Source organism: Sminthopsis crassicaudata, chromosome 5 (assembly GCF_048593235.1).
Source record: "Sminthopsis crassicaudata isolate SCR6 chromosome 5, ASM4859323v1, whole genome shotgun sequence".
NCBI classification, from domain to species: domain Eukaryota; kingdom Metazoa; phylum Chordata; class Mammalia; order Dasyuromorphia; family Dasyuridae; genus Sminthopsis; species Sminthopsis crassicaudata.
Window position 1 is genome coordinate 254,263,337 of NC_133621.1, and position 25,556 is coordinate 254,288,892.

At 32.3% G+C, this 25,556-nt stretch overlaps 1 protein-coding gene across 9 annotated transcripts in view; it reads left to right on the forward strand.

Annotated features, from left to right (window-relative positions):
* SYT1 (synaptotagmin 1) overlaps window positions 1-25,556 on the forward strand; it is a 662,757-nt gene that overhangs the window by 210,871 nt on the left and 426,330 nt on the right. For all 9 annotated transcript variants that reach the window (XM_074270846.1, XM_074270847.1, XM_074270840.1 and 6 more), the window contains one exon: window positions 12,143-12,203. The gene's annotated coding sequence lies outside the window, so the exon portion shown is untranslated. The remainder of the gene's footprint in view (window positions 1-12,142; window positions 12,204-25,556) is intronic.

Sequence of the window (25,556 nt, forward strand, 5' to 3'; positions counted from 1 at the left end):
TCTTGGTAAAGATACTGGAATGGTTTGCCAATTTCTTCTACAGCTCATTTTACAGATGAAGAACTGAGACAAACAGGGTCAAGTGACTTACGCAGGGTGACACAGCTAATAAGTGTCAGATTTGAAATCAAGACGATGAGTCTTTTTGACTGAGGCTTGACATTCTATCTACTGTGTTACATGTTACATAGTGCTTAATAAAAGCTTTTAAGAAAAATTTTTTTAAATTTAACTTCATTTTTAAAATAATGATGCATATTTGATGAAATCAAGAGGCTACTATATCTACATGCCTCCATTCACTGATGCAGTTTCCAATTTTGTATATCTTCTCACCATGTGTGATTATTGCTATTTTTGTCCACACCTTTTTGCAAATTCTCTTGGTTAGACTTCTTACTGTTTTCATTGCATTTCATGGATCCCAGTGCATCACATGGGCTGATCATCTGCTGCCTCTTTTCATCATTAGATGACCAGAATGGACAAGGTCAAAGTCTGGACATCCGAATTTCCTTGTTTATAAGTAAATCATAAGTGAGAGAACTTCCCCTGACAGTGGAATTTCTTAAGTCTGGGTGAAGGGCATATGGTATAAAATTTGAAGGTTTAACCCACATAGGCAAAAATGTTTGTTGCAGCTCTTTTTGTGAGGAATTAGAAATCAACTGGATATCCATCAGTTGAGAAATGGTTGAATAAGTTATGATATATGAATGTAATGAAATATTATTGCTATATAAGAAATGAACAGACTGCAAAAAAGCATGGAAAGACTTACATGAATTGATACTGAGTCAAATAAGCAGAACCAAGAAAGCATTGTACACAGCAGCAGCAAGATTGTGTGACAATCAAATGTGAGAGACTTAACTCTTCTCAGCAATTCAGTGATAAAAGAGAATTCCAATAACTTAGGATGAAAAATGTCATCCACATCCAAAGAAAGAACTATTGACACTGCATGTGGATTGAAGCATATTATTTTCATCTTTTTTTCTTTCTTATGGTTTTTCACTTTTGTTCTGGTTTTTCAACATGAGTCATATGAAAAATATGTTAAAAATGAATGTACATATATGACCTGTATCAAAATGCTTGTTAACATGAAGAAGGGGGAGGAAGAAAAAAAATTTGGAACCCCAAATCTTACAAAAATGAACATCGAAAACCATCCTTGTATGTAATTAGAAAAATAATATAATCTTAAAATGGAAAAATGCATTGTAGTTAACCCTCCTCTCCAAAAATTTGAAGTTTTAACCCATGGAAGATAGGGAGTTGCAAAAGCTAATAAAAATCACTGAAGCCCAAAATTTGAGCATTGGAAGGGATTTCAGTGTTCATTTAATCTAGTCCATCCACCCCATTATATCATAAACAACAAGTGGTTATTCAGTCTTTACATGAAGACTTCAAAGAAAGGAAGACCCAGGAACAAATATACTCCAGTACTTAACCATCCCTCTGCCCTAATTTTTCCTAGATTGGAAACAAGTGTGTTACTTCTCAAGTCTTGACCTCAGGCATTTCTGATGTCAATACAATTCTTTTTAATAATATTTCATTTTCCAAATACATGTAAAATATTTTCCAACATTAATTTTTATAAAACTTTGTGTTCCAAATTTTTCTTCCTCTCTCCCTTAGCTCCCTTCTCCCCAAGATATCAAGCAATTTCATATAAGTTAAATATATGCAATTCTTTTAAACATATTTTCATATTTGTCATGTTGTACAAGAAAAATCGACTCAAAAGGGGAAAAACATGAGAAAGGAGAAATACAAGCAAAAAAACCCCCCCAAAAATCCAAGAACAACATAAAAGGTGAAAATACTATGCTTTGATCCACATTCAGTCTAGATAGTTTTCTTTTTCTGGGTGTGGATGGCATTTTCCATCCCAAGTCAATTGGAATTGCCCTTGAATCACTATATTGTTGAAAAAAGCCAAGATACAATTCTGTAAAGAAACTTCTTCCAAATATTGAACAATCAATTCCTTACTCTCAATCATACTAGATTTCATGTACTAGAAATGTTCTTCCAAGTTGATTGCAACAGAAAAGGCTTTGTAAGAGATGCTAAGCCTGGACTTGGCCCTAATCCCAATACTTGAGGAATCTTTTCTACAAACTAGGAAAGCTAAATTTCATATCTATCTTAATAAGTCTTTTTAAGCAGTTTGGAAATACCTGAGTTCAAATCCTGCTTGAGATATTTATTCATTGTGTAAGATAGCTGCTCAAGTTGCTTAACCTCTTTCAGTCTCAGTTTTCTCAGCAGCAAAATTAGGATAAAAATTGCACTTACTAATCAGGTTATATTGAAGATTAAATGAGATAAACAACAGAACATGTTTTGCAAGCCTTTAATGCCAGTTCTTTCTGTCAATTTTGCAATTACTTTGGACTTTTATTTTCCTGAACATGCTACCTTCCTGATAAAGTAGAATCTAGGACTGAAATAGTTAGGAGAGCTAACTCTTTTTTGACTATAGTGGAAGAATAAGCTTAAGGTTCCTCTAATCTCTTCTGCATAAACATCTTTATATTGATAATATATTTTAAAATAACTCTTCACATATGCAAAAATATTGTCACTTGTGGATGTTCTTTTATTTTTTTATCTTTCAATTTATACTCTATAGGTTTTTGATTTTTAATATGTCCTCTTTTAGTGTTTTCTATAAATTATTTTATAATATTCTAGATATTTTTGTTACTCTCTTAATGACACTTTCCATTTACCTCAGTTATCTCTTTCTGTGGAATTCACAAATAGTCATTGTACCTTAGGAGAATCAAAAATATTAATTATATTATTTACAGGACCATAGAATTTTAAAACTAAAAGAATTATAAAGACAGAGTAGCCATTCTAGCCCCTCTTCCCATCTTTTTTAGACATGGAAGTGAAAGTGATTTTTTTCCCTAATTTCATGGCACTAGTGTATCAAAGTCAGGAACAGAACCCCTGACTCCTCTATAGATATATCACAGTCTTATCAATGTGTGTTTTGTATCCACCTACTTTGTCCAGTATGAATGTTTTGTTTTGTTTTTACTCTGAAGTGATTTATTGAGGAGACTTTAATATGCTGGAGTTTGATACAAATACAACTATTTGGAAAACCTTCACACATCCTTAGGGAATTCTTCTATTTGATCTTTCCATAGAATATCTTCCATGACATTTAATGCGGTAGTCTGGGCTCAACTGAAGTACTAATTCTGTAGGTCTATCAGTCCTCAAACCACATTTTAGATGCTGAGCTTTTAGAGTCTACTGTGTGGTTCCAATTTTGACTGATGAAAGTAGATAATGTTATGGCACATTCATTGTGTTTTACATCTATTACAGACCTCCTTATGGTTTCATCTACAGTATAAATAGATTTTCTTTGAATGATCTGGCTTAGTTACTTCTTAAGTCAAGATCCCAGCTATAAACTTATTTCACTTCCATTCCTTCTCATTATTTTTAAGGCAATACTTTAATGTTTTATAAATTCACTCTAAACTTTTGTGGCCTTTGACTGCCATGTATTTTCAATTGGTTCAGAGATTAATTATTTTTTAGTTCGTTCTGCCTCATTGTGGTGGTGATTGTTTTTCCCTTGTTAAGACTTCACTTAGAAATGGCAATAAAATAAAAATCTTTCCTTTGTTGACAACTTGTCCAAATTTCTCTTTGTTTATAGCTGCTAAAAATACTGACAGGGTCATCTTTGTTCTCTTTTATGTGGTCGTTTACTTTGATTTTTGTGTCAACTGGTCTGTTTTAAGATGGGGTAAGATCATATCAATATGGAAACATTAAATAGCATGTAAAAATTGTGTCTTGTCACAGGTACAAAATGACTAGATGGTAAATAATTTAATATTTTACATTATAGAAGGCATGATTGTAAAATAGGAATGAATTCTTGTGCGCTCTCTCTCTCTCTCTCTCTCTCTCTCTCTCTCTCTCTCTCTCTCTCTCTCTCTCTCTCTCTCTCTCTCTCTCTTTTCATTTCAGTCTTTGTTAGTAAATATTTGCCTTGGCCTTATCAAGAAGATTTTCTGAGATGTAAGCCTCCTAATTGTTTTTCAATTTCAAAGAAGCTAACAGGACATTATAAGACAAAGAGTAAGATGCACTTTTAATGTATCTCACTACTTTTCTCAGAACTTTATGTTCCATTATTTTCACTAGGTTCCATTATTTCATTATTTACACACTTTTCAGTATAACTGGTGAGTATCACTTTCAGAATAACAGAAGTTTCTTCATAATTTTAATTCTTTGCTTTCTCTTCCTCTCTAATATTATCACTATTTATCTATCATTATTGTTCAGCAATTAAACTGGAAAATGTTTTGTACTCTTACTAATGTTCATAAGAAATAATGCAGACACATTTAATTGTAACCCCATTGTATAGCAGTGTAGAAATACAAGGTTTGTTTTGTGATTAAAGGCCTAAGTTCAGGAAGTAGTGACCTGAATAGGGCCAGCTTTTAATGTAATCTCTGTCTGCTGACTGCTGTTCCAAGAATAAGAATTTAAGCCAAAAGATTTAATGAAATCCCTATGGATTAATGCCACCTGGGCTGAGGAATTGGCTCACTTCATAGCTTTGCTAAAACCAAGAGGTTTCCAGTCTCAATCAAGGAGTATCCAAGAGAGGCAACTCTGAGTTCATCAATAATTTACATTTTTTGTTATTGTAACTGACAAACCTAATACTTATGATTCGGTTGTCCGTCTGGGTCTAAGGTAATCACTTAGGCACTCACAGTGTATGCTGGAAATCCAATGCTAAACAGATATTTAGCTCTGTGCTATGACTTAGTTAAAGCTTAGCTAAAATCAATAATTCAATTAAAATGAAATCATTGAAATGTTGGAAAGGAAAGTTTGGCTGTAAGCATCGGTTGTTATATCCCTTTAAAATTATTTATATTCTTTTGAAGAACAAAGTTTAGTTGTATTAAGTGTATTAATATGTTTTAAAATTTCAGAAAAAATGAAATTAAAAATATGTCTAAGCCTCCCATATTCTATTCTATTCCATGCTTAATTCTGTGAATAGAATTATGATTTGGAGTTCTAGTATCAGAGGTTTACATTTTAGCTTCTGTAGAAACATCAATAATCCCTGAGTCTCAGAGTAATTTTCTGTTATTTTTGTGTTGCGTCTGGTTCTAAGAATAGGTGTGGGAATTTTAAGGCTCCATCTGCATTATTGACAATGGATGCATATGATAGTTTATGAAAAATATGAATATCTGAGTAAATTAATAATAAAATATTTTTATGAAAAGACATAAAAAACATAGTGATCCTGATGGATATAATCTGTGCCCCACCAATACTATGGAATGAATGACTGCAAAGTCACCTGAATGTCAGAGGTATGAGATAAACCTAAGTATTGTCACAGATATCTTTTGAAAAAAAAAGTCATTATAAGTTTGAGAGATTCTGTGGCAAATGGGAAAAAACCCTGCATATTTATATTCAATAAACAAATGGAATAGCTATGTGTTCCCTATAGCAGAACAAGTCTACCTATCCATCCTTTTGATAGATGCCCATGTAAAAGAGAAATGAAATTAACTCCCAAAAGATGGCCTTGCAAGTCCTGAAAAATGTTTAATTATTTGACCTTATCCCTTCAGAAAACTGGTCCCTTGATAAGTTATAATAAATTAATTACAAGAGAATGATTGTTTTCTTCCTTTTTAAATGGAAACTTTAAAAATAAACTTTAGAGAGGGCTTTATAAAGATGAATTTTTTTTTGAGGAAGGGGTACAATCAATCAATAAAAATTGAAATATCTGTTATTTACCAGGCTCTGGGAAATATAAATATGGGGGAAAAAATTAAAGCCTCTGACTTTAAGGAGCTTATGTTCTGTTAATGAAGACAATATACATATATAGCAGTTAAATTGGCTTAATGCACAACCTGAGTTGAAATCCTATTTCGGATGCTAACTAGCAGCTATATGATCTTAAGCAAACTACTTAACCTTTTTTCATTCTCTTTGTCATCATGCATAAAATGGGAATAATCATGGCATCTAACACAGAGGGTTGTGTGAGGACTAAATGAAATAATACTTGTAAGGCATTTTGCAAACCTTAAAGGATTGTGCAAATTCTAATTATGCTTATTATTTACAAATCATGCAAAATGTATAAGGGATAACCTTCATGGAGAGGCAGTTGCAGCTGGGAGGACCAAGTAAAACCTCATGCTGAAACTTCAGTTAAGGTTTAAAGGAAACACAGCATTTCCAAAGTGAAAAGAGAGGGCGTTCCAGGAATGAGGAATAGTCATTTCAAAGATAAAAGGTAACAAATAGAATGACATATAAGAGAAACATTAAGAAGTCTAGGTTGACTGGAATAAAGCATGCTAGATATTAATTTAATATTGATGCCCAGAAACTGAGTAGTGTTTACTAGTAGGTGTCATTTATTAAAATGATGTATTAGTATTTTATAGGAAATTCAATGATAAAGATGAACATATACAAATATGTATATGTATATATGATGGTTAATAAAACTAAATAATTCTAGGAAGTAGTCTACTATGTAGTTGTTAGTGGGGTTTTCTAAAAATAATATTACAAGTTTTATTGATTTTACCAGAAAATTGTTGACTTTCAAGAAACACTGACATAAAGTCAGATCTTTCAAGTCCCGTCATGAATCAATTGAACCTTTGGAAATAAAGTTTTCATTTCATAGACATTCTACTAAGACACTTCAACATTTTAAAGCCCATATGGAAAATAATACTAAAACTTTGTAAGAATTTCTAAAAGCATCATGGTATGCCAATTGTCATCACATTATTAAAGGTTAGTATTTGTAATTCCGTTGATTTTTTTATTCTATTTTTACATCTTTCTGCCAACCTAAAAAGAAATTTAAGAATAATTACTTATTCAGTGCTTTATATCATGTGTGTGAACACAGTACATTTGTGTAATACATGATAAATATAATGTGTAATAAATGATAAATATAAAATATATGTAAGATATATACATAAATAATATATAAATAAATAGTATATGTGTATAATATTATTGTTAAATTTATAACTTGATGTCATGTCAAACAAGATCAGAAATTCTTGACCTCTAACAGTTTAGAAGAATTTAGTATGTGGATATTTGGGGAGGACTTAACTTTTATTGCTTTAAATGAAGATTTTGACTTGGTTCTTTTTAAGATGGTTATGTTGGTTATGTTCAAACCCTTAAGTAGCTAATGTTGAATATGGGGAAGTTAGGGAATAAGAATTTATAGCCCCAACTACTCTTTTACAGGGTGAAGAGGTACATTAGATGTCACAAATCCTTCTTATCTTGATACCTCATCTTGGTGAGATAACTCATTTCTAGTGTTGGCATCCATTTAAAAACAATGCCTGAATAGCTATGATATTAACTGTTGCATTACAATGAATTGCCCTTCCCCTTTAATGTCACATTAGACATGTATGATATATGATATGGAATAGTTAACTCTATTATTTTCACTCAGAATCAACTTTTCAACTGCAAGATGTGTTTGTTTAGAATTTTTTCTCCTTTTCCTCAATTTGTTTATTTAAGGTCAAAATGAACATTGTCTTATCCCAGTTTGAAATATAATTACAGCTTCTTTTCTCTATTTGGGAGTCATAGTTGAGGGAAAGAAGGAAATCAAATTATGGAGAATTTCCACAGGAGTTGAACATAGCGACACTCAAGAGATGTCATTATTTGTTTAGTAATGGTGGCACTCAGAATTATTCCAACTAACTCTTTTTGTGCCTGGATTTTAAAAGTTCCCTCTAGGAGGTGCTCACCTGGGGTAGAGGAAGGACATACCATCTGTTAGTTTCCTATTTGAACTAATTATTTTTGCTACCTGGGGGCTAAGTTCAGTTGTTTCTAAGCTACAGAAGGACATAAGGCATTATCAACCTCCACTAAATGTTAGGCTGGAACAAAGTTCTGATCATCCAACCTTGGTTACAACTCTAGTAGCCCAAGTAATAAAATATTTTTTCCAAGGGGTGAGCAAGACTCTTTTCTCTCTTTTTTGGTATTTTTCCATATGTTTTCCCTACCAAACTATTTTGTTCTAGAAAAAAAGTTAATCATTATTTGAAACTTCTTAGCTTGCTTTACAAATGGTCACTACTACTACTGCTATCACTCTCTCGCTACTGTTCCATTGTTTTACTTCTGCCAGGCAATTTCTTTTCCACCTTTTTATTTTTAATTTCTTGTAAATGTTTATTTCCTATTATTGTTCCAAATAAAACACTTCTCTTCCCTAACTTACAGTGAGATGCATATTTGGAAAAGAAAAAGATGAACAGTACATTTTAATGAAATAAGATTTACCCAATCACATGTTCTGTACATTTTAGGGTGAAGAAAATAAAGATCTAGAAAGATAACGGCATTTGCTTCATTATAATAAGTTGTAGAATTGAGATTTGAACTCAGGTCCTGTCACTCCAAGTTCAGAAATCTCTGAAGTCATTCCTCTTTTTTTTAAACTTTTCTCATTCTCCTATCACATCCAGTGTTTCTAAGCTAACTCCATTATGTCTTTTTACATAAGTTCCTCCATCTCTATCCTTACCATCAACACCACCCTGGTTGAGATACATTGATGTATTATGTAGAAAAGATTAACCATGATGATAAAGGATCTTGAGATCATCCTTGAGATGAGAACCCTTTGATGAAATAAGATATTTAGGCTGGAAAATGAGTCTACAATGTCTATCTTCAGTTAGATAAAATCATTTCATGTGAGAAAGACAAAAAGTTCGCTCTAATATAATTTAGAGCTAACCAAAAAAGGTAGTGGTGGTTCCTTTGAAAGTTATTGAGTACCCATCATAATGAGTCTTCAAGTCAAAAGCTAAAAGGAATAAGAAACTATATACTGTTGTTTTTGTTTTGTTTTGTTTTGGTTTGTTTTTTTGATGCTGATAGTCGGAAAGTGAGGTAAAGGCTGCATTCTTGTCTAGATGAAGTAAAAACTCACCTTAGGTCAGAATGATTTGGGCCAGAGTCCAGCTTTCCACAGGGAAGAGCAGATGGCTGTCCACTGGTTTTTTCTCCTTTTAGGACATTTACATTTTTTGCTCTTTTAGTTCTCTGATGATGCATAAGCCACAATTACATAATACTTAATAAATTCAAAAGCACTTTCCCAAACCTTCCCTATGAACTGTTTAGTCAGTTTTATAGTTGAGACAATTCAGAGAAGGAAGGTGGTGTAAATCTTGCTCATCTGACTTCCAACAATGTTATTTTCACTGTATACTCCAGAGAGCTAAATTTCTTTTTTTTTCCCATTGGGAGACAGTGGAAAAAGCATTGGTGATATGAGAAAACCTGGATTCAAATTCTGTTTCTGTTATTGTTTGTATTAGCTAGTAACCTAATCTTGCCTGTCAAAGAGCCTCCCTAGGCCTCACTTTACTTTATTTGTACAATAAATGGATGAGACTAGCTGTCCTCTGAGAAATCTTCCAGCTTTAGAATTAGGATCCTATGAATATATCCAGAACTTCTCCATGCCTTTGCTCAGGCTATCCAATGTCCTATGCTGCAACCACTACCATAAATTACAATCGTACTCCTTCATAGAACAGTGTAATTTCAGTCAATAAGAAAACAATTAAGTGCCTACATGTTCCAAATAGTCTATTAAACATTAAGGATTTAAAGAAAAGCAAAAAAATCCCTAATTTCAAGGAACTTGCATTCTATTGGGGGAGACAGCATTCAGACAATTATGTACAAACAAGATATATAAGGAAAATATTGGAGGTCATCGCACTAGCATCTTAATAAATAACTCCAGAGAGGACAATTAGTACTTATTTATGAAACCCCTAAAAGTATCACTTGTAAGTGGTTATCCAGACCCTGCTTGAAAACTTCCAGAAAGTAGAATCTACCATCTTGGGTCCATTCTACTTTTGGATAATTTCTAGGAAGGGATTTTTTCTCCTTTAGATGAAGTCTCATACTCCCTATCTGCAAATTCCATTTATTCCATTTCTGTTCCCTAACATAGAATACCTTGTATATAACTCTCCTTCAAAATCAAACATAATTTTCTTAACCTTTCTATGTCTTCTTTTCTCTTGTTTAAATATATCTAGCACCTTGTTGGACATATACTTCATTCCTTTAATCTTCTGATAACCATCCTCTAGAGGGATCCAGAATCTATGCTAAAATTTAGCAAAAACAAGAGAACATTCCACCGTAGATATTATCTGACCAGGACAGTGTACTGAAATATTAGCTACTCCCTGATACTTTTTCCCACAACTTACATTTTGAGGAAATTATGCAGGCCAGCCATGTTTTTCCCTTCTTACCTCTCTAGTTCTACTCCTGACTTGCTGAATTTCTTTCTCTATCATTATGCAGTAGCCCTCTTGCCCTGGAAAATCATTCTGCCTATGTAGTCCTTTCTTCTGATTGGTGAATTTTTCTTGGAAACTCCATTTTTAAGAAAAGTACCCAGACTAGCCAGGCTTAGTCCTTTATTCCTCTCTGTACTCCATTCCTGACTTTCTCCTGTCAGTTATGTTCCTCCCTTTCCTCCTTTTCAAATTCTTTATAATTGTTTAATCCTTTAGACTGTAAGCCCCTTAAAAGCTAAGGTTTTCTTTCTTTGGCTTAGATTTGGATTCCAATATTTGTCAGTTTGATTCATACCAAGTACCAGAGTAAAAGCTTGTTGATTTCATTTGACTTTTTCAGATTATTTTCACTAATGTACCTGAATATTATATGAGATTTTTGGTACCATATTGTCAGCTCATGATGAGCTCATACAAGCTCATGATGAGCTTGTAAATGCACTTGCAGTAAAGTTTTTGATCACATGACATATTTTCATATGCTGCCTCTCCTATCCTGTGATTTTATGGCTGGTTTTCTAAAATCAAAATTTGCATGTACCTATTTTATATTTTCTGTTTTTCTTAAAGATACATCTCAAACACCACCACTTCAAAGAACTGATCTCTATAGTTTTAACTAATTTGTCATTATTTAAAACTATTACATAATTTTGCACTTATGCTATATATTATACTTCCTTAGTATAGCTATTCATATATTTGTCTTTATAATGTTTTATGTATACATTTTGTTATTAGTTTTAATATATGCATATATGCATTTGTGCATATGTGTATATTTTAGTGTTATATATAAAAGAATGTTTCATAATGTTTTTGATGAATGAGTAGAAATTTCTGAAAGTTCAATATGGGGCTTTGTAGATTATCAATAGAACTATATATATATATATATATATATATGTGCATATATATACATATATATATATATATTACTCAATTGAATAAATCCTGGATTGAATAAATAGAATGGTTTTGCCACATTCATTATTAACTACATTTTAAAAGGCAATTTTTTATCTCTGTCTGAGTAGTTACTTTAGATATTTCTACAGAAAGGTCTAAATGTAATTTTAAAAGAAAATCTCCATGCTTCAGAATTTCTGTAGAGAATTAAGTTGTGTTCAAAATATCCAACTGGGAGAATTCACCTGCTTTGGGAAATGTACAAAGGATTATATATTTAGATACTCACCAGCTAAGTAAAAAAAAAAAATACCAAATTGCAAAATCTGTATGGGATGCAGAATAGGTTGATTTATGCAACTTAGTTATGCTCCATAATAACATACTTCACCTTGTGTTAACCAGTACTTTTATAATACCTTTCTTGAAAGGCTATAATTACTTGGAGATAATACTTAGTAATTGATCAAATATTAACTAAATTTAAAATAAGAAATATATAGACATATGTAATTTGAATCTATATTAATATGCACACACATATATGAACCTCAAATGTCTGTATAATGTACATAAAATATATGCATGTATGTGTATGTGCATATATATTTCCCATTTACAATATTCCCTTGGGGATGGGTGGAGGAATGGAACCTTACAGCTATAGATATACTTTTAAATAAAAAAACAAATTATACAAGGAAAATGGCATTTTGAAATTATTATTAAAAATGTTTTCTTCAGCTAACATCTTTAAATGATGTTTTTCTTTTTAGTAAAGTGCAACACTGAAGAAAGGATAAAGAACAAGAGATCTCAGGATTTGTAAAGTGAACAGTAAGTACTTTAATAGAAAAATAATGATGTATCACTGCCATAAAGTTCATCTCTTATATACACACTTCTATTAGACATATGCATTCCCCTTCCCTTTACCAAGATGAGAAGTTGATAATGTAAGCAATCACAGCCTTCTCTTAAAACTCAATTTCATTTTACTGGAGTGGATTGTGAATCATTTATCCCATAATCTTCTTAGATCAGAAGACAAGATAATCCTTGTGATATATCTTTATGGCACTGAATACTGAAAACTTTAATAATGAATTCAGAATTGTCTTTTTAAAAAAATTCATTATTTTGAATGTTAGAAATTCTGGCAGAAACAAAGTTATTAAATTTGGTCATCTCGATCTTAGTGAAAATGAATTGGGTTTTTTTTCCCTCATTCATACCATAAAAACACATTCAGTATAAATTGAATTTGTGGTTTTCTTATCTCTTTGTAATAATCTAAATGAAAAAAAAAAAGGGATAGAGTTAACTATATGCATCAGCCTCATATCTGTTGCTTGATTAGTCCTTGATTTCTGCTACTTTAAATTAAATTTAATTGATTAACATATCTATGAAATCAGATGACAACCATCTTTCATAATTCCTTATTTAGTAATCATGTAGTAGAAATAATTTACATCTTTTTCAGTTGAATTATAAAGAATACATAGATTCAGATTCAGTCATCTACATTCTGAAGATGTATCTGTTGTAAATAAAATGGCAGATGGCCAATGCAAATTCCATAATGCTGAGTCTTATTGAATCATTTTTTTCATATCATTGATAATTTAAAATTTTGTCATGTGTCTACAAATGCAATTCTTGAAAAATTGTGACCAACATCTTTTAAACACAAAGAACGTGGTATTGTAGAGTGGATCATCACAGAAGGATATACTGGAATTTTAAGATGAGATTAAAGAATTCAATTGAAAGAAAAGTCTGTGAGACTGATACAAAGGAAGCTTCATTCCTTTTTGTAGACCTCTATTAAATAAGTTCACAAAATGAAATTTCTTTATCCCAGAAAACCTCTATTCACCAAACCAACATGAAGCTATAAGTTATTATAAGTTAATATGATTGACAGCAGCTTATTCATTGAATTGTGGATCAGTCCTTATCTTTGTTGTTGCAAATGATTATTCATTTTCCATGCTCTCAATTTAATACTGGGGTAAATGTAAAAAGGTAGGGTTAAAGAACTTTTCTGTGTTACCCATGTGAAATAATGTTCTTGTCTAGTTTGGCAATATATTAAGAGTTTTTTTTTTTTTTTTCATTTACCCTATCTGAATCCATAAATAAGGCTTAACCTTTTTTACTTTTTTTTGGCCTCTTCATTTTTTTTTACCCTCTTCCACTTAATAAATGAGAATTTAAGGAATTGTTTTAAAACATAATTGCTAAACTCAAGTTTTAAACTAAGGAATTAGAAAATTTTAAGTGCAAGTTTCAATGTCCCAGCTGTACTTTGAAAAGGAATGTGGACAAATTTTTATTTTTAAAGGATCTGATTGAGCATATATTGGCCTTTTCCACAAAATGTTTGGCATCAATAGTTGAAAAACTTAAGAACTTTTTTTACATTTTATATTTCTATATAAGGGCAAAAAAAAATTTGTTTTTTAAGTGTGCCAAAAAGGTCTTAATTAGATTAGATTGTAAAGTCTAAGTAAGTAAAGATCTATTTCTTTTCTAGTTGTTTAGTCATCTTACTCTTGTGAGTGAATCAAATTTTAGTATCTATTTGCTATTATATCTTTGATATCATAACTAAGCAAATAACTTGCCAGCAGCTAGATTGATAAATTCTTTCTTTGTTGAGTTTATTAATTTCTTAGGAATCTTTTCAAGTACATTAGTATGACTATAAGCATAAATTACTTTTTAATGAACTGAGGTTGGGTGTTATTCCAAAAAATTATGTGTTGGATTAGGTTTCCTCTAAGATATTCATTATTCTGAGATTCTATGAAAATTATAATTTTATGTCATCTTATGTATTTGAAATAATCTCTTCTCAGTTCCAAGTTTGTGTTTACTAGAATCCTTCAATGGAATTTTAGAGCTAGAAGGAACATACAGATTATCTAATCCAACTTCCTCATTTTACACATGAGGTAACTGAGACACAGGGAGATTAACTGGAATGTGTCAAGTTGCACAATTAGCAAACAACCTTTACTATACACAAAGTTTTCTTTTAATAGAATCATCAAAATCAGTTTGGCTCATTGGGGGGAAAAATAGTATGGGACTTCTAATCCAAAGGAATAATCACAAAATCAGATTCTGCATTTTATTAACCAGGCAATTACAGCCAATTAATCTAGTCAAGTCATAAGTCAAATAGATAAACTATTTATACTCAAAGTTGTAACTTACATGGAGCAAATGGAACTTGACTTAAAATTACAACAGATTCTAGTAATAAATATCTCAGAGGCTACCTAATCTAATACCCAAGGTCCAAAGAACATAACTTGCTAAGTTACATGAGTAACTTGTAATTTGGGTAATTTAACTTGCTCAAGTCACAAACATTAATCCATATTTTACCAAGAACCCTTTCCAAAACAAATATGTCATCATTATCATCATCATTAACATTTACATAGAACTTTACATGTATTTCACATGTTCCCAGTAGTTGGGACTACATGACAACTAAAACAATGTTTGTATATGAAAGTTATTTAGATGTCTGTGTGTGGTGATATTGTGATATTTAAGTAATTATCAATAAATTGGGGCCTTGTCCAAGAAGAAGAAGAAAAAAAGAATCTTACATGTATTATTTTATTTGAATTCCCCTATAAATTTGAGGAAGATTTTGTTATATAATAATCAGAACTGAACACAGTACTTCAGATGGGCTCTGATCATTGATAAATTGACTAAAACTAAATACAGTTGTATTATTGCCTTCCTCATTATGAACACTATCCTGAAATTGATGCAGAGAAAAATGAAGATTGTGTTATCTTTTATGAGTATCATAATTTATATTTGATACAAATTAAACTTCTATTTTACTTTGAAAAACTCCATGTTTTGTTTCTTATTAACTCTAGTCTAACCACACCTTCTCCATTTCATTAGCAGCTAGCTCAGTGCTTAGATGCTTTAAGTCAGAAAGTCTTGGGTTCAAATCTTTCTAAATCATTTGTTAATTCTATAGTCCTGAGGAATTCACTTAACCTTCAGGGTTTCAGTCTGCATCTGAAAGATGGAGTTATTAATAATAGCAGTCACCTTACAGAGTTGTTCTGAAGATAAAATATGATAATATTTTTATTAGTCTTAAAGAATTTATAGGACCTTATAAAGAAACTGATAAAGTCTTAAAGAACAATACAGTTACTATTTATTATTCTCATTCTTATCTTTGCATACTTTTTCCTCCAATATTGGACCTTTTGCAAGTTCTTGTTACTAAGTTAAACCCTACTTATTCTTTTTTTGCTCTAAATGCTTTTAAATAGTTTAACATGCATTATCTTTACAACAACCCTTTGAAGTAGACAGGGAAGATATTTTTATAGCCATGTTACAGATTATAAAGAAGAAATAACAATATTTAAGTGATTTGATCAAGGTCACATAAAACATTAATGAAAAAGATAGAGAGATGGGATGGGGGGAGAGCAGGAGAAAGAAACAGACATAGGCAGAGAACATGAATATTAAGTGCTAGCAGTGTGCTAAGCACTTAGGATACAGATATAAACAAAAAATAAAAAGAGTTGAGATTGGAATCCAACTCCTAATTGCAAATCCCATTCTAAAAGACTATATGACTATTTTAATCTAACTAACCTCTCTCAAGAAAATAACCTTTGAAATTGGGAAACGACTTGCCTAATTATTCTACATAATAATTTATTCATGTTTTTATATAATTTTAGTGCCCCTTTGAGGTAGACAATTTACTGAAATCATTGGTATTAAAATTATTACCATGTCAAAGTATATTAAGTTAAATACTAAAATGATGGATGTTACTTAGGTATGTAAATAATTCTTATTTCAATCCAGGGAACACATTCATTTGTAAGCACTGAGTCATAAGTCTAATCGTTGATTTTTAGAAATACCTTTACATAGCTTCCCTAAATTTACCTTGAGTTATAACCATTTTTTAAATAGTCATTTAGACTTCTCGTTTTCTGTCTGTTTGATTTTTTCTTTTTTCTTTCCTTTTTTTGTTCAATGGGGTAAGAACAAATGAATTTGAAAATGTGTTACTTAAAAAAAAAAAATTCAAATCCAGCCTTTGTGTCTATATGTGTGACCACAAGTCATTATAAGCCTTAGTTTTTTTTCATGTATACAATAAGAGTAATATCCCTTGTGTTAACTTGAAGATTATATAGAAATGGCAGCAAGGTTGTTATTCACAAAGTATCCTTCCTTTTTGTTCAGATAGGGAACTAGAATAAAGATGATTCAGGTGTCTTCATCTTAGTCTACAAAGTCTTTGATAACCTTAATCAACTCCATCTGTCCTATTAATGAAGGATGTTGTGTTTATTAAGATCTCTTAAGGCAGCTAACTTGGTGTTTCTAAACAAAAGGGGAAGGGAAAGTTAATATTTTTATAGGTTTAGTGTTCTGAGGATAGGTACAAATTATATAGGAAAATCATTAATGAACTTCCTTCTCAAAAATGAAACTAGGGTATGGATGGAGGCAAAATGAAAATTCAAGGTGTATGTGTAAGAGAGAGGGAGAAGGGAGAAGAGAAGAGAGGAGAGAAATTCCAAATAAGTAGAATAAATCAATTTGAAGATATCTTGTGAAAAATGTTATGTGAGCACTATAATATACTGTCATGGACAAAAGTGAGGAAGAAAGTAAAGATTGGAAAAAAAATGGAAGCAAATATACCTAATAAAACTTTTGTAGTTTAGGAAAGTGGTCTATTTAGAGAGCAAGAAAAAATGCTTCAATGTTTCAGATGACTACAGCTGTAATCACTGGTTATTTTGAAGGGGTGCTGCTATTGTTACTGCTTTTATAGTTTTTTGGGGGAAGAGAAGATATATTTTTGTAAGAGGAAATAAGCATTGCTTATATGAGGGATTGATGCAGAGGGACTAGGGAAAAGATTTTTATCCCTGAAAAATAAGTGTACTTAAAGCAACAACAATCAACAACAAAAATGATCATAGCAACAATTTTAAGGTTGTTAAAGCATATCACATGTTTATCTCTTTTGATCTTCAAACAACCCTTTGATGTAAATTCTATCATTATCTCCAATGTTTTTCTAAGACAACTGGCTGAAAGAGAGAGTACCTGATTTGCCCAGGGTCACACAACTAGTGACTGCCTGAGGCAGAATTTGAATTCTAATCTTCCCTATTCCAGGTATGTTAAACATTATTATTGAAACCTAACACAAAATATATAAATCAGAGTACTCTATGTTTATGTTAGAAATTGTACTCTTTCCTTTAAACCTCTGCTAGTAAACATGTGCTGATTCCTAATCAAAGCAGCCAGCAGAAAGAACGAAGAAAATTGGGAAGTGGGAACAATACTCACATTTGATAATGAACTTATAAAGGAACACAAAGATGGAAGGTCAGGATCTGGAACCTATAACAGCTCAGGAGTCAATAAATAGATTTGCAGGTTCTAACATCATCTATAATTGATATTGCCATCTTTGAAGAACAATGAAATATGGAATTCAATTGTGATCAGGTTGCTTGGTATGACAAAGATATGCAAAAGATTAGTAAGCAAAAGGTTCATCTTTTTCTTAGCTTGTTTTTGCTCCTTGGATACTACTAAAACATAGCAGAGTGACTTAAGCAGATGGATTTGTTTAGCATGATCATCATTTGTCATGTGATTCATGATGTCATGATCCATAATCATACAACTCATGAGAAGATTTTTATCTAATTCTTCTCTGACCTGTTGGCTAATCTACCAAGTCCTACTAACCTCATCCAATGTTTTTTTCAGTTGCAGTAGTGAGGAAATTTCATAGTGTGGTCATGCTTTTGGTTATATAAAACCAGAGAAAGACAATTCTGATAGTGTCCTATTGATTCAGATGTTGGGTTTTTTTTTTTCTTTTTTGACAGGAGCTGCATAGCAGGTTTATCTTCATTGACTTTTCAATGTTCTGTTACAAATAACTTGCATGTACAATTTGATATTGAATGGTGCAGAAGGCTTCCCACTGTGCATGAAGTTAGAGCAGTCTTGAGCCATGGGGTGGTGAGTGTTTATTATTCTGAAAACCATCCAGGTATCTTGGGCAGTCTTCACAGAAAGGGCTGGAATTTTTTGTTTTGTTCTATTTTGTTTTCTGGCAGCTCTTATTTTCTTTGAAGCATTCTAGCATACATTTCATTATTTAAAGATTTAAATTTCATTCAGAGAAGTTCTTGTCTGTAAGAAACTTGAAATGTGATGTCTGATTTTAAAAAATACAAAATAGAAAGTACTTTGAATGCAGACTTTGTATTTAATAATTCAAGATGTTACATATAGAATGCCCCTTCACACACATGTACACACTCAGAGAGAGACACCCAAGGAGTAAGTATGTCATGGATTAGATCTGACACAAAAAACCAAGGTCTGAAAAGAGATTCTCTTTCTCACTTTATCCTTGCTCTCTCTAGAAGTTACTCCAGGAAAATCTTCAAAATATCTCCTATCATCTCTTTCTGCCTATCACATACCATCTTTTAAATGTCTATCATCTAGCTAGTCAGCCATCTAGTTATTCAAGAAGGTGGATTTTTAAGCCTCAAAGAATGCTTCATTTTAACCAAACAAATATTTATGAAATACCTACTTTATGAGAGCCAGTGTCCATGCTAGGCATTGCATATATAAAAGCAATAAAATAATATCACTGGACCTTTCATCTTACCGGGATGCAATACGCACTTAGATAAATGCAAAATAGACAATTCAGGCTACTGTCATGAGGAAGATAGCCAGAACAACTGAGGGAAATCAGAAAATCCCTTGTATTGAAAGATGATTTGTGAGCTGTATGTTGAAGGAAATCGGGCATTCTAAGAAGGTGAAGAGGAAATGTCTTCCAGCAAGGGGGGGATGCTCCATAGAAAGGCTGAGGATAAAATAGCATGTAGAGAGAACAGTAAACAAGTCAGTTTGACTGGAATGGAGAGTACAAGGAAAATTATGAGAAAAAAAAAGGTTTTCTCAATATATTTTCAAATCAGATGATAATTTTCCTGGAAGGTAGGCTTTCTCAGTGCACAAGACAAGGACGTCTGTATATTTATGTTCATTATGTAAAGAATATAGTACTTAAGGGAGATTAGTCTGCCTCTCATACATAAGTTGTATTGAAATAGGAAAGCCCATCCTTTATTATCTGGCAAATAATGATTCTAGTATTCTTTGTAATTTCCATGCTGTTCACAAATACTTTGGGGGAGCAGAGGGCATGTGATGTCCTTGTAGTATCTGATAATATTGCGCTTATCCATGCAATATCTGCCTGAAGGAAAAGAGTAATAATGCTTTTGAAACCTAACTTCAGAGCTCCACAAAGCTGTTATTTCCTGCAGGGCGACTTCATTTCCTGTGATGACCCACTATCCTGGGATCTCAGCCACAAGGCATCCTTGCCCTTTGCTGTCTTTCTCACCCCTAAAATCTATTCTCAAATCATCTGGTAGTTTTCCTAAAGCTCTGTCGGATATAGAACTGAAGGCATATGTACATCTGTTTATGTTCACTGCTCACAGGCCTCCAGTGAAGCTGAGGCAACATTGAAATGGGCAATCAGCTTCAATCTATCCTCTCTGACAATCTGCAGACTTAATGAAACTATTCAGTGGAAGGAAGGGACAATTGAGGAGAAAGAACAGGCATAAAGTTTGGGAGATTAAGTGGGAAAATATATACGCAGCATACATATGTACAACATAAAAGCAGAGAAAACTACATCTTTTGCTCTGTTTAGAGATGGAATAAGGATTAGGTCTATGATTTCATTGGTATAGAGAGCTCCCCACCCTATGAGAAATCCTTTATTGATGCAGATTGATCCCTTCTTGGCAAATTATAATTTTGGAAATTTATCTAGGACACTGAGAAGCTTAGTGATAGTCCAGGATCACACAGTCATGATCTGTTAGGCAGAACTTAGACTTAGATCTTCCTTGCTCCAAAGCCAACTCTATCCACTGTGCTGGCTCATGCTGGCCACTCATATAGTATAGTCTCTTTTAAAAAAAAGAAAATAGTACGGATAAACCATGTTTCAATGTTTCATCATTAAAAAGAAGAATTATTTTATGTGTATATCCATGTATATGTTTGCACAGTTGATGTTAAGGAATGATTCAGTTCAGCAAAAGAAAAGAATAAGGAACAAAATCTATTTCCATGACACCAGAGAAAAGATAGAAAATGTGTTGAAATAAGAGAGGTAATGGAAAATAGATCAATAACAAGGAAGGACTTGGTTGCTTATTTCTAAACAAAAGAGCTGCTGCTTTACATTTATATCATTAACTTTTCTACACACTAATGTATTGTAGAATAGATTATTAAGTGCTGGATTTGGAATAAGAGGGCTTGAGTTTGTATCCCATCCCTGTCATTTGTTACTTACATAATACTCCCTGGCTCTCAGATTCCCAATCTATAAAAGAAGTGGGGTTAAAGAAGATACCCTCTGAGGACCTCTTCTAGTTCTGGGGTCATAATATAGTGTTGCTTTTGTTATTGTGTTTTGATTTTTGTTTTAGCCTGTTTTTATTTATAGCATATAGCTTAATATAAATGATTGATATCCCAAATTTAATTTTTCCCAAAGATGTATCAGGGATTTTCTTGCATTCTGCAAATTATTACATTTAATTACTTGCAGGTAAGACCATAAAACCTAAATCTCCATAATGGTTTGTTGATACTTAAATGCCTGTGTGTGATGAAGTACATAAGAATAATAAGAGGGAATGGTCCTTTTTCTTCTCTAATCTTGTCCTCAGATGCTCTATGCTATATTTCCTCCCTTCAAGTTACCCTGGATCCTCTGCCCATCACTTCCCTCTCCCCTCTCACCCATCTTCACTAGCATTCTGGAGGAGACAGTGCTAGTCTGCTCTTCCATAGTCACTCCAATTAACATGAAGCAACCAGGACAAGCTGCTGAGCCTGGATCAGAGGAGATTTTCTTGTTCATCTTTAATGTATGCAATTTTTTCTTTGATTGGTGCTTGATTTCAAGCTCAGACATACCTTGCGGGTAGGACAAGTACCAAGCATGTTGATAACACAGGATAGATTTTTTTTAATGCATATCCCAGTACTAGTAGTGAGCAGGCACTGCAGGGTAGCTCTAGGCAAAGAAGAAAGAAAAATAAAGTTCTGAAAAGAAAAAGTAGAAACAAAATCCTGAATATTCAGTACAATACCTTAATACTCTTTCCTAATCTTTTCCCAGCCTCTGGCCAGAATTCTTTTCACTGACTTTCTTTGGGATTGTCAGGCAAATACATGCTTTCACAATGAGGGAGAAGACATATTTGCTCTCCTACCCCTAATATTTCTCTGGATAGCAAAATCTTTTTTTTTTTTCTTTTTTGTCATTTTGATCAGAGTTTGTTACTGGAGACTACTTTTTTGCCTGGTAGAAGACAGGAAAGATTTTAAAGAGATTAATAATAGAGCCTTGCCAATTTCAGAGGGCAAGATTAAGTCTTGCTGGAGAGAACACACTCAATTCTAGAGACCCATGGCACTATAGAGTAGATTTGAAGAGATAAAAAGGCACCTGCCACTCTGGATACTTAGATGCTTCTAATATGGGTGTTTGATTTTCTTTCTTTGACTTCATAGGGCCCACATAATTGAAAGACTGTGAAATGTTTGACCCAAGGAGAATTGTAAAGTTGATATCCTAACTTTTGATGCAAATGTACCAATATTCCTTTTAATTTCTTTCAGTCCTGGTTCTGATCACAAGCCAGTCTCCCCTTGGGTTTGTTTATCTTCAGTGACTATTGATAGCCTGGGAGAGTCTATCTGGCATAGTCAAGTCTTTTATCAGAGCCAGCTCTTGATTATATGAGCACAGATTGCAAATGATGTGGGATGAGACAATAATTCCCAAGGAGTAGAATCTCTGCCATTCTAGAATTCCAGTGCCAGCTATATTAGGATCAATGGACATGATGTACCACTACTTCCAAATCTGTGTGAAAAAATTATTGGTATTTAAACTATTATTTAAGTAGAACTAATCATCTTAATGATTATTCTGTTTTTGTGTATTTCTAGGTTGGCACCTAGTTTTAGGTGGTTATGGAAGCATATTTGCTAAAACATAATAAGATACATAATTATACACACACGTATAATAAGACATAACCTGTTAACTGATTTTTCAGGATTTTGAACCAGTGAATCATATAGGATAAGATAGGCCCATTGGACACCAATTATCGAAGTAATAACACCATATTGTTATTGACAAGGATCTGACACTTTACTTTTAAAATAAAAAAAAATCTTAGTTCATTTAGCATAATGAATATAATAAAAATAATTCATTTGTTAATTTGTAAGTGAATCTTAACATGACATTAATTTGTTATACATTTTGCTCTGAGTTTTATTTATCTTTCTTTTATTTACTCTTTTTTCCCTTTCTTGTTTAATTTGACTTTCTTCCTCTTGCCTCTCAATTTCCCTTTGCCAATTTTATGGTAGCCATTCTGTCCTATTATAAGGTAATTTTTTTTTTTTTTTTTTTTTGGTATCTCTTATCAATTAGTGGGTTAAGAGAAGATCAATACTCAAAGCATGATTTTATCCATCAGGCAATCTGAGATACTTATGGAAATTACTTGATTTTTTTTTTCTATTTATAATTTGTGTTGATGAGCATTAAATTGATAGAAAGCAGGAAAGAAAAAAGAGAGTCTCTCTCACTTCACAAATCAAATCCCTGTCTAAGACCAGGAAGTAAATTTGATTCACCAATAATTATTAACACCAAACAAAATAATGAGTTGCCCTCTTCTAATTTAAAAATGAAGATTTTGAAACTGAATTTGAAATAAAAAAGAAATACAAAATTCTTGAGTTCCCATGTCCAAGAAATGTTACTTCTATAAATCTTGTTGAAAGTTAGCTTGCTAATTTTTCCATCTATTCATGCAGATGTTATGCTCTCATCTATCTATTTCCCCCCAAAATATAGCTTTTTATCTGCCTTGAAATATGCCTAGCTGACTTACTATACTATAACATCCTGTAATATTCCTTTAAATGATGAATCACAAACTATAGAAGCGGGATTTGGAAGAATAGATTTGAGTGTAATTAAAAAATTAAGACTATGAAGTTATAAACATAAAAAGAAAATAAAATTCAAGCTATTTTGAATTCTACTTTCATAACTTTATCTACTCCATACTTCACTAAAGTTCCTTGGAGAAGACTTTGATACCCCAAGGGAGATGTGACCTCCAACAAAGCAGGTTGCAACGCATGCATACCTATACATCCTATTAAAATGAAATAGAATAGAAATATATATTTGAAATACTTACTATATTCCAAGCACAGAGATAAGCAATAGAGATAAAATGGACCCAAAAAAAGTTTTCATTCCAATTAGAAGGGAAGGCTAATATATATCATGATGTTCAGCTGCAAGTCAGTTGGAAAGACCATATGTCTCTTAGAATATAATTACAAAGGAAAAGATCTTCTTTTCCTTGGTAGAACAAGAAGGCAAATGGGAAGGCCTAGTGGATTTCAGAAACAATAGAAGGGTAGATGTTAAGACCAGGTAGTCAACCATCTTAAAAGGATTATAGTCATTTATAAAGGATTATTGTCATTTATACTCATTCAAATTTTATGAACATACTTGCACACAAGTAGATTATTAAGAAGGGACTAATGGGCAAGGATTAAGGGATAGAGTAAAATGAGAATAGGAATTGAAGGGTAAAGGAAAATCATTATCATATTCTTAATGGGCATACAGGGCATTATAAAGATAATGTATATATAGCACTTACTTCACGATATTGTTGACAGAATCACATAATTAGATGTGGAAAGTACCTCAGAGACCATCAAATTTAGATTTTCATGGAAGACATTTAGATTTAATGGAAGACATGAAAACTATATGTATTTTGGCATCATTTCACAGGTCATCCACTCAATATTCTAGGATCATCTTTATTTTCTCTCAACATCATGATCTCAATAACTGGCCTTTCATTATAACTCCAATCTTACTATTTGACCAATATCTTTTTTTTTTTTTTTTTTTTTTTTTTGCTAATATGGTCTTTTGAGTAGAGAATGATGTAAAAGCTTAAGAAATAATGTCATATGTATTATTAAGCTATCAGTTATTAATGACCCTAGAAGTTGAGAAAGATGCTTTGTGGGGATAAACTATATATTCAGAGTGGTCAAATTCTTCTAACCCTATTATTAAGGAGAAGAGAATTAGATGTGTTATATGTGACCCCTGAAGACAAAAGCTAGGAAGGAAAAATGAATGGAAGTTGTACTGCTTGCAAACAAACACTAAAATCTAAAAAGATTTTTAGAATTAATCAATTCAGCAAAGCTGAGAAAAATATGATTTCTTTTTGAATCTCTATTAAGAATTACATTATGTTGAGTTTAATCAATGATACAATCATATAAATTATTGTGTAGGTAGTTTGCTTTCGATGTATTTCAGCATATAAGTATGAACATTCAAGAAAAATGGGGTAAAGCCAAAACTCAAGCAAACTTTTTGGGAAATCTCAAAACCTGGATGAGTTTAAAACAAGCACTCTGGCTGTTTTTGAAGGCTTCTGAAGTCAGCATGACTTAAGTTTTCAGTTAGATAATTTTTATCTACATAAAGCTAGATTCAAACAATATTAATAAATAATAAACTATTTTTCCCATAGTTTTTAAGAGGCACATAAAGCTCAATTAATCAATCAATATACATTTTAAAGTGCAATCTATGTGTCAGGCACTGATTTTAGAGGAAATTTCCTAATGGTTTGAGCTATCCAATAATTTAAGAGATAATCAAAAGACGGATTATGTAATGTCCTGGTTAGCTTTTTGAAGATCTTGGGATCAGCCTTCATTTTAGCAGAGTAATCACCACAAGAATAGTCAGGAATAAAGTCCAAAGTTTTTATTATCTCCTTCACAGTCTGTCTTCTTCACTTAGGGCCGGGGCTAGCTTTCTGGAGGCCCACCAGAATGGGTCTTGGTTCCAGTGGAGGAAATGCAGGAGAGCCACCAGGACAGTCTCTATCTTGAAGTCTCTCTCTGGATGAATTTGTCCCAGTTTAT